A 10,536-nucleotide genomic window follows, 5' to 3' on the forward strand; every position below is an offset into this window, starting at 1 on the left:
ACATTTCTTCAATTTTTTCGTCATCTGCAGAGCTAGTTGGCATATAGACTTGTACTATTGTAGTAGGCGTGGGGTTCGTGTCTATCTTGGCCACAATAATGCGTTCACTATGCTGTTTGTAGTAGCTTAGCCGATCTCCTATTTTTTTATTCATTATTAAACCTACTCCTGCATTATCGCTATTTGATTTTGTATTTATAACCCTGTATTCACCTGACCAAAAGTCTTGTTCCTCCTGCCACCGAACTTCGCTAATTCCGACTATATCTAACTTTAACCTATGCATTTCCCTTTTTAAATTTTCTGATCTACCTGCCCGTTTAAGGGATCTGACATTCCACGCTCCGATCCGTAGAACGCCAGTTTTCTTTCTCCTGATAAAGACGTCCTCCTGAGTAGTCCCCGCCCGGAGATCCGAATGGGGGACTATTTTACCTCCGGAATATTTTACCCAAGAGGACGCCATTTTCATTTATCCATACAGTAAAGCTGCATGCCATCGGGAAAAATTACGGCCGTAGTTTCCCCTTGCTTTCAGCCGTTCGCAGTACCAGCACAGCAAGGGCGTTTTGGTTAATGTTACAAGGCCAGATCAGTCAATCATCCAGACTGTTGCCCCTGCAACTACTGAAAAGGCTGCTGCCCCTCTTCAGGAACCACACGTTTGTTTGGCCTCTCAACAGATACCCCCCCGTTGTGGCTGCACCTACGGTACGGCTGTCTGTGTCGCTGAGGCACGCAAGCCTCCCGACCAACGGCAAGGTCCATGGTTCATGGGGGGGGGCGGGGGGGGGGGGGGAGGTTAGTCATCATTTATTCCAGGGAAAAGCTGCACGGTCATCAACAATAACTGTTCTTTCGAGAACAAGTTACTGTCTTCGTATATACAGTTAAAGGCTACCCAGCCATTGACCTTCGTCTGTGCGAAAGCGCACAGGTTGCCCGAACTCTTACGGGAATCGCCAAAGCATGCGCGAGTAATGAGTGGATGGGCAAATGTCTATAAGGTACAATACATATGTAGAATTGTGGACAGTTGGGAATTTGAGTGTCACTGGAAGCGTGCAAGGGATAAGTCCCTGCAGTCGCGCTATTCATCTGTGTCCTCGGTGGCTCAGATGGATAGAGCGTCTGCCATGTAAGCAGGAGATCCCGGGTTCGAGTCCCGGTCGGGGCACACATTTTCAGCTGTCCACATCGAGGTATGTCAACACCACCTGTCGGCAGCTGAGGTTTTCAGTCAGTCATCATTTATTCCAGGGAAAAGCTGCACGATCATCAACAGTAACTGTTCTTTCGAGAACAAGTTACTGTCTTCTTATCTTCAGTTTTAATCTACAGTTCATAACCAATAGATTGTGGTCCGAGTCCACATCTGCCCCTGGAAATGTCTTACAATTAAAAACCTGGTTCCTAAATCTCTGTCTTACCATTATATAATCTATCTGAAACCTGTCAGTATCTCCAGCCTTCTTCCATGTATACAGTCTTCTTTTATGATTCTTGAACCAAGTGTTAGCTTTGATTAAGTTGTGCTCTGCGTAAAATTCTACCAGGCGGCTTCCTCCTTCGTTTCTTACCCCCAATCCATATTCACCTACTACGTTTCCTTCTCTCCCTATTCCTACTACCGAATTCCAGTCACCCATGACTATTAAATTTTCGTCTCCCTTCACTTAATTTCTTTTATTTCATCATACATTTCTTCAATTTTTTCGTCATCTGCAGAGCTAGTTGGCATATAAACTTGTACTACTGTGGTAGGCGTGGGCTTCGTATCTATGTTGGCCACAATAATGCGTTCACTATGCTGTTTGTAGTAGCTTACCCACATTCCTATTTTCCTATTCATTATTAAACCTACTCCTGCATTACCCCTATTTGATTTTGTGTTTATAACCCTGTAGTCACCTGACCAGAAGTCTTGTTTCTCCTGCCACCGAACTTCACTAATTCCCACTGTATCTAACTTTAACCTATCCATTTCCCTTTTTAAATTTTCTAACCTACCTGCCCGATTAAGGGATCTGACATTCCACGCTGCGATCCGTAGAACGCCAGTTTTCTTTTTCCTGATAACGACATTCTCTTGAGTAGTCCCCGCCCGGAGATCCGAATGGGGGACTATTTTACCTCCGGAATATTTTACCCGAGAGGACGCCATCATCATTTAACCATACAGTAAAGCTGCACGCCCTCGGGAAACATTACTGCTGTAGTTTCCCCTTGCTTTCAGCCGTTCGCAGTACCAGCACAGCAAGGGCGTTTTGGCTAATGTTACAAGGCCAGATCAGTCAATCATCCAGACTGTTCCCCCTGCAACTACTGAAAAGGCTGCTGCCCCTCTTCAGGAACCACACGTTTGTCTGGCCTCTCAACAGATACCCCTCCGTTGTGGTTGCACCTATGGTACGGCTATCTGTATCGCTGAGGCGCGCAAGTCTTCCCACCAACGGCTAGGTCCATGGTTCATGGGGGGAGGGGGGGGGCGGACTTATTACTGAAGACAATTCTATTCCAGGCAATGAGATACGAGGCCGAAGATGTGTCTGGAGACGCCTGGAGGATATCAGTCTAAACGTCGCCTGCCATACGGCCCAATAACCAGGAGTGGAGGCCTAGGGTAACTTTGCTTTTCAAAACAGGACCCGTTTGGTTGTCATCCGAAGTATTCTTGCGGCACACGCTGTTCTGGTGCCCTTCGTGGCAAGCTATCACCGGTTTACATTTCGCGCGGTGAAAATTTGTTCTGCTTGTCATTATACTTGCCAAACCGTACCTTTCCCACGAAACTCGCCAGATATCCCACAGTTGAGAACATTTGGAGCGTAGTGAGCAGGCCCCTCCAACCAGCTCTGAATCACGACGATCTAAAGTGCTAGTTAGAAAAATGTTGTACGATATCCCTCGGGAGAACAGCCACAACACCATCAATCAATGACAGGCCTAATAACTGCTTGCGTAAAGGCCAAAGGTGGTCCGACGAGTTATTGATTTCCTCAGTGTGCGAAGCTCTTTCTCTTGAGTAAATCATCCAATTTTTCTGAAATTATAATCATTCGTTCGTCTGTACAGGTACAGCACATCTACTGATTTCCGTCCCATTCGAAAAATTTCTTTGTGGCGCGTCTTTTTTTTGTCTCGGAGTGCATTTTACACAACGATGAAACGCAGAATTCCCCACGCTTTTAGCCGGCCGGAGTGGCCGAGCGGTTATAGGCGCTACAGTCTGGAACCGCGAGACCGCTACGATCGCAGGTTCGAATCCTGCCTCGCGCATGGATGTGTGTGATGTCCTTAGGTTAGTTAGGTTTAAGTAGCTCTAAGTTCTAGGGGACTGATGACCTCAGAAGTTGAGTCCCATAGTGCTCAGAGCCATTTTTTTGAACCCCACGCTTTTGACCATGCTTGCACTTTCAGCTGTCTCTTTATCAAATGACGAGCAGGTCGCGAGTTCGCTTACGAAATAAATTACCATTGTTGCAATAATCGGTCCCCTGCAACAGCCGTGACTTACGTCGGCGTAGGATGGATGCCACGCGTCTGCCAGGTATCTGTTTCCACACGAACTACAGCGCTCCGAAGTGACACATGTGCTTTTCTGATGGGGTGACTAATACTTTATGCCAGTGAACTTAGTAAGCATGTCACTGTCGCTTGCAGTAAGCTCAGTGCATCGGCCACTCTGGTTGCAGGCTGGGTGCAACTGGACGAAGCGACAGGAGAGATGAACGTGGCCGGCCTGGACTACGAGAGCGTCACCAGTCTCTTCATCTCGCTGTCCGTCTCCTGCGAGTCTGCACCAGAGCAGCAGCAGCAGCAGCAGCAGCAGCGGTCGCGGCGGCTACGTCACACGAAGGACCAGCCAGACTGGTGAGAGGCAGCGGGCGCCCACGCACAAATTCAGGGCTTCAGAATTACACATATCTGTACATTTGATTAGAATCGGAATTCAAAAGAGCTTTGGAGGACTTACGGTCAAATAAGGCAGAAGGGATAGATAACATTCCATCAGAATTTCTAAAATCATTGGGGGAAGTGGCAACAAAACGACTTTTCACGTTGGTGTGTAGAATATATGAGTCTGACGACATACCATCTGACTTTCGGAAAAGCATCATCTACACAATTCCGAAGACGGCAAGAGCTGACAAGTGCGAGAATTATCGCACAATCAGCTTAACAGCTCATGCATCGAAGCTGCTTACAAGAATAATATACAGAGGAATGGAAAAGAAAATTGAGAATGCGCTAGGTGACGATCAGTTTGGCTTTAGGAAAAGTAAAGGGACGAGAGAGGCAATTCTGACGTTACGGCTAATAATGGAAGCAAGGCTAAAGAAAAATCAAGACACTTTCATAGGATTTGTCGACCTGGAAAAAGCATTCGACAATATAAAATGGTGCAAGCTGTTCGAGATTCTGAAAAAAGTAGGGGTACGCTATAGGGAGAGACGGGTCATGTGCAATATGTACAACAACCAAGAGGGAATAATAAGAGTGGACGATCAAGAACGAAGTGCTCGTATTAAGAAGGGTGTAAGACAAGGCTGTAGCCTTTCGCACCTACTCTTCAATCTGTACATCGAGCAAGCAATGATGGAAATAAAAGAAAGGTTCAGGAGTGGAATTAAAATACAAGGTGAAAGAATATCAATGATACGATTCGCTGATGACATTGCTATCGTGAGTGAAAGTGAAGAAGAATTAAATGATCTGCTGAACTGAATGAACAGTCTAATGAGTACACAGTATGGTTTGAGAGTAAATCGGAGAAAGACGAAGGTAATGAGAAGTAGTAGAAATGAGAACAGCGAGAAACTTAACATCAGGATTGATGGTCACGAAGTCAATGATGTTAAATAATTCTGCTACCTCGGCAGTAAAATAACCAACCAATGACGGTCGGAGCAAGGAGGACATCAAAAGCAGACTCGCTATGGCAAAAAAAGGCATTTCTGGCCAAGACAAGTCTACTAATATCAAATACCGGCCTTAAGTCGAGGAAGAAATTTCTGAGGATGTACGTCTGGAGTACAGCATTGTATGGTAGTGAAACATGGACTGTGGGAAAACCGGAACAGAAGAGAATCGAAGCATTTGAGATGTGGTGCTATAGACGAATGTTGAAAATTAGGTGGACTGATAAGGTAGGAATGAGGAGGTTCTACGCAGAATCGGAGAGGAAAGGAATATGTCGAAAATACTGATAAGGAGAAAGGACAGGATGATAGGGCATCTGCTAAGACATGAGGGAATGACTTCCATGGTACTAGAGGGAGCTGTAGAGGGCAAAAACTGTAGAGGAAGACAGAGATTGGAATACGTCAAGCAAATAATTGAGGACGTAGGTTGCAAATGCTACTCTGAGATGAAGAGGTTAGCACAGGAAAGGAATTCGTGGCGGGCCGCATCAAACCAGTCAGTAGACTGATGGGAAAAAAAAAAAAAAAAAAAAATCAGCTGGGAACACACGCCAAAGCGCAGTGCTATGGTAATCAGACCTCCTCTTAAAACCGTTTATACATTGTTGGCCATTAAAACTGCAACAGCAAGACAGAAAGGGTATACAGTATAGCAGGGAGAATATATGATTAAATCTGTAGGTAATTTGTGAATTTACAAGTTGAAAAATTTAGTACGTACACAGATCTGCCCCTTCAGGCAGCAGCCCAATTTCTAACCCAGTTGATCATACTGCTCGGCTTACAGATGCATGTGCGCCATTCCATGCTGTGTCAGCCCTGTGCCAGAATATGTATGTGTACAACAAAGAACGCCCTAATTTTAAAATTAAATTCACCAGGGCAGCAGTGCAAAACTTGCACGCTTTTATAGTTTTAAATAGTAACATTATTTGGAATAACTGTAGTCATTGCAATAACGGTAGTTGTGCGAATGAAGAGAAATCGCCCTGAAAAATGAACCAAACGACGTGAAATAATAATAATGAATTTTAGATACGTACTTGAATATACAGTTCCATGCACATAATTCTGACCAAAATTCTTTACGGTGCGTTACAATACCTCCATGTACATAATATTTGATATAAAAATGTAATCTTTGTGTACTTTTTGTTTTCCATTTTCTTCAAGACATACAAAACTGTTGGTTTATTTACCCCTGAAAAGACTACATACCATTATTCATGAGTAAAGACTGAATTTGGTAAGTACAATCCCGTTCTTTGAAGCGTTTGTCCCTATAACTCGTTTACAGTGACCGCAAATGCATTTTTAAAGGGAATTTTCTTGTCAATTGAGAAGGCGTGCTTGTCTACGATGGTGTTAAGTTCACCCGTGATATTGCAACAGTTTTCTTGCTGTCAACCAGCCGTGCATTAATTGTGAATTCATTTAGTTTTGTTACAACCATGTGTGCTTCATTGACTAAGCCCTGTTTAGCATTCAGATTGCTAATGACCATGACAAGTGTTTTTGTAGTATAAGTTTGTGTGTTGGTAATCCTGACGGATGTAATAAATGTAAAAATTCCGCAGGATGTTTGTCGCTTCGGAAAGTACATTCGTTTAGGATAGTCAACTTGTACGAGAGACAGAGATAACGGCTATCGCAATGTTTATGGTTGTTAAATATGACAATGCAATTAATAATTACTCTAAAAGGAATAAAATGGTATTTATAATAAGATAATATGAAAAGGGAGGCTGCTATTCGTGCTGAATACGATAGCTTCGTAAAATACAGGCACGAAGCTCGGCGTCTATGATGGCCTTTTGCCTATGATAGTTAAAAGTCTATTTTATGCTAAAGTTTTCCACAAACAGGAAATTTTGGCGCAAAACCGGTATGCAGTGACAGAAAACTGTTAAAATGCCTTTCTATCGATACCTCATGCATCCCTGTACGATTAGTATGTATTGAAAAAAGAGATGTTGACTTGAGAAATAATAGATATGATGAAAACAAAGCTCGATAGGAGAATGTAACAAACAGTACGTTTATAGAAAAAAAATTATACAGGAGTTCAAAACCGTAGTTACAAAGGTTACTGACAGATGGCGCTGTAATCGCAATACGTAGTGCCTTTAACTTGCACTCCGAAGCCCGGAGCGATCAGCTCCACCGTTGAAATGTGAAAGGACGCTAGCGACCGAAGGAAGAGGTTCAAATTACGTATTCAGTTGATCAACATGTGTTTCTGGTACTGGTATCTCATGTGTTAGAAAACAGTATTACGGCAACATGGCGCAGTCGTTTAATATGCCAATGGGACCCACAGAGAAAACCATTCGCAAGCTCTTTGTCAAATTCGAACGGACAGTGTGGCCGATGATCTGGCGGGGAATATCGACCGCAGGTCAATCCTGAAACTGTCGTTACAGTTTCTTGGCTTATTCAGCAACATCTGAAGAAATCAGTTTTCTAAGAACTGCAGCAGAGACTGGTTTGAAGCGTTTCAGTACGCGTACAGTACTGGAAAACTGAAATGCCGTGTGGCTAGGGCCTCCCGTACGGTAGACCGTTCGCCTGTTGCGAGTCTTTCGAGTTGACGCCACTTCGGTGACTTGCATGTCGATGGGGATGAAATGATGATGATAAGGACAACACAACACCCAGTCCCTGAGCAGAGAAAATCTCCGACACAGCCGGGAATCGAACCCGGGCCCTTAGGATTGACATTCCGTCGGCCTGACCACTCAGATACCAGGGGCGGACTCGCAAAATAGAGAAACAGTGTACAAGCATCGCCAATCAAAATAAAAAGCCGCCAGTTCATTCCCGCGACCGCTGTGCGCAAAGGGCTCACTTTGCAAAACAGATTCTCACAGCGATTGGTAAGGAGGGATTTGATGTTGGTTGCAAGTGGTTCACAAATGAAGCAGACTTCAACATAAACAGATTCGTGAATAAACAAAACTGGCGATTTTGGGGCTCCTAAGATGCCCATTTATGTATAGCGAAATCACTGCTTTCTGTCAAAGTTACTGGCGGGCTGGGCTATGCAGCACACGCGTTGTCGGTCCTGTTATTCACGCGAGAATCGATAAATAGTGGCCGTTACATTGCAGTTTTGGAACAGTTCGTCGCCATACAGCAAGCGTTCATGCAAGATGGGGCCCGATCATAACGTAGCGAAGTGTTTCGCTTTCTTGATGGATATTTCGGGAACAGAGTCACTGCGTTGGGTTTTCCCAAATTTATTGGAGGAAGCATGGACTGACCTCCACCATCGTCCGATCTGACAATTTGTGACTATTTACTGTGGGGCACATTGAAAGATACTGTCTACTCACTGGATCTATCCCACCACTCTGGACGAACTCGAATCGTTTTCACGGTCGAAACGCTACAAGGCGTGATGATAAAATGTCTTTACTTGTTTGCGCTACTCCCTGCTACGAGTGTAAGACACCTTGAAAAGACTGTGATGTGACTGCAAAGACTGTTCGCAGAAGGCGAGTTTGTTAGTGCGTGCTGATACAACCTCTACCGCTTACAGAGCCATCTGTTAGCAGCTCTTGTACTACAGTTTTTAACTTCTGTATAAAATTCTTACAGCTTTCACGATAAATGTGCAGTTTGTTGCATTCTCCTATCGATCTTTGTTGCCTCGTTATTTTAAAACCGGGGAGGCCTTTGGTGGACGCCCTGTAACCGAACGCACTGAATTTTTACTTTGATTTTTTTAAATTTTAATTTAAAATTTAATGTTTCATCAGGAAGCCAAATGTAACGCGGGTACCTTTCTTATTTTTGTGAACGAGATTTTAGCTTTCGTTTGCCATGCCGCGCCTACACAATCGCGTCAGCTAGTTTCTCTTTCCTAACGCTGCACACTCATTAGCTCTGCGCAATAAATAGTTAATACGACAACTAGACCCAGAACAAAAAACAATGAAGTAAGCAAGCGCAATTGTGTTTTTCTATTTTTGCATACCACGTTACTGAAATATTCAAAAAGAAATTAGAATAACTGTAAATGTGTTGTTTTTTGTAAATCTTGCAAGATCCTAAAAGTAAAATTAACAGTGAACTACGCCAAAGCGAGGATTACAATAAATCAGTAAAACTTTGTTTTTCTTTGATCTACGAGTCATTTAGTTATTTTTCAGTATAAAAAACATCAGTTAACAGTAAAAACTAAATAATCACTTATTCTCTATGCTGAAGGCATTTCATTTATACTTCTGTTACATCATATTAGCATTACTGCACAAACGTTTGTGTTGCCTATAATTGCTCTTCCATTAACGTCCGCAGCTCGTGGTCTCAAAGTCGCGTTCTCGCTTTCCGAGCTCGGGATCCCGGCTTCGATTCCCGGCGGGGTCAGGGATTTTCACCTGCCTCGAGATGACTCGCTGTTTGTGTTGTCCTCATTATTTCATCATCATTCATGAAAGTGGCGCTGATAACCGCGCAGTTGAGCGCCCCACAAACCAAACATCATCACCATCATCTTCGATTAACAACATGATTTCGGGAAATAACGTATAAGCAGTGAGCAGTTAACACATTATGGTACTTTAAAATACCATATTAAACGTGTACCTGCTGCTCGCCTTGTTGCGCTCCTTGGTCACAATGCATGCTGGAATTTTTGTGCGACCAGTTTCGATATAGATTTAGTCTCGCAAAAATCTTGCACGTGAGGCAATAACATACTTGAGACCACTTTTTACTGAAAATGTAACAGATCGACGTTTTCATGCAATACTTTACTGCACGAAATTGTTGGCCTGTTGTGCTCAGCAGCCGTCGGCCGGACTGCACCGATGTCCACGAACGACTGACTGCCACTGGCCGTTAGTCCCTTTGCGCGTTGCGTGCCAAGGCAAGACAAAGGCGCCAAACTATAGGAGTTAGTACATTTCCTACTTCTCTGGTTGAAGACCCACGTTCAGGAATTTATTAGAAAATCATTCTCTCAGGAACAGATCAGTTATTTACAAACATTAATAACGAAAATAATTTGTTAAGCACATATTTGCAATGAAACAAATGATTAAGTACATGGTGCATAAATATTAACAGTTAATCATTTGTTATAAAGTCAAAATACAGTATACAAAATCTAATCTATATTAAATCATGGCTACAGTAACATCAGATAATAGGCAAAATATATCACTGTTACAAGTTCATCAATTGCAGTACCGTAGTTGGGGAATGGAGGTGTGCCAGTCCTTCCGCAATGCATGACCACATGCTTTCAGTTGATAAGAGGGCTGGAGAAGATGCTGGCCAGGATTACACTAGCGCACCTTCTTACCGATGTCGGTTGGGGTAGCATGGACGATAAGCGGTGTTGTGTTATCTCGCTGAAAGTTGACTCTCAGAGGCCTTGAAAAAAGGGGACATCCCTTAACACCTCAGAAACGTAACGGCTGCTCTCTAAATTACCGGTTATGTGAGGCAAACATGATCGTTTTGTGTACCCAGTGGCACCCCATTCCATCATCTCAGTTTGATGATTATGATGATGATGATGATGATGATGGAACCTACACAAATGGAAGCGTCCTTCGCGATTATGTATTAAGAACAGCGAGTCGTCTATATGTACCATTCT

General features: G+C 43.5%; 1 non-coding gene across 1 annotated transcript; it reads left to right on the plus strand.

The window, feature by feature from the left end:
- The first annotated feature begins 1,103 nt into the window (after positions 1–1,103).
- On the plus strand, positions 1,104–1,177 carry Trnat-ugu (transfer RNA threonine (anticodon UGU)). Its single transcript has one exon. It is a non-coding gene; the product is annotated as a tRNA-Thr (tRNA).
- Positions 1,178–10,536: the final 9,359 nt, after the last annotated feature.

The sequence above is a fragment of the Schistocerca serialis genome, chromosome 9 (genome assembly GCF_023864345.2).
Source record: "Schistocerca serialis cubense isolate TAMUIC-IGC-003099 chromosome 9, iqSchSeri2.2, whole genome shotgun sequence".
NCBI lineage: Eukaryota > Metazoa > Arthropoda > Insecta > Orthoptera > Acrididae > Schistocerca > Schistocerca serialis.